The following is a 376-nucleotide window of genomic DNA, read 5'->3' as shown; positions in this document are numbered from 1 at the left end:
TATTAGCTAAACTCAAAAATAGCGTAAAAAAGCCTAAATTAGCCATAATAGCTAGCTGTTGCTAAATTATTAGTGTAAAAAAATTTCCTAAAAAACAAAAAAAAGGCTAAATTAGCCAAAATAGCTAGCATGCAGCAGAAATATTAGCTAAACCAAAATAGCCTAAAAATCCGTAATAGCTGCCAAAATATTACAAAAAGCTAGCATAATACCGTCATATATCTCAACGTCACTGCACTTTGACTCCATATAATATAAAGTAACGACTAATAGACTAAATTAAATTAGTCATTGACTATTTTGATAGTCTATTAGTTGACTAATCGTGGCAGCACTATTTGAAAGTTTAAAAAATTTAGTTTTAGTGTCCAATATC

This window comes from Oryzias melastigma, linkage group LG19 (assembly GCF_002922805.2).
Source record: "Oryzias melastigma strain HK-1 linkage group LG19, ASM292280v2, whole genome shotgun sequence".
Classification (NCBI taxonomy): Eukaryota; Metazoa; Chordata; class Actinopteri; order Beloniformes; family Adrianichthyidae; genus Oryzias; species Oryzias melastigma.
Note: the sequence above shows the minus strand (reverse complement) of the source record.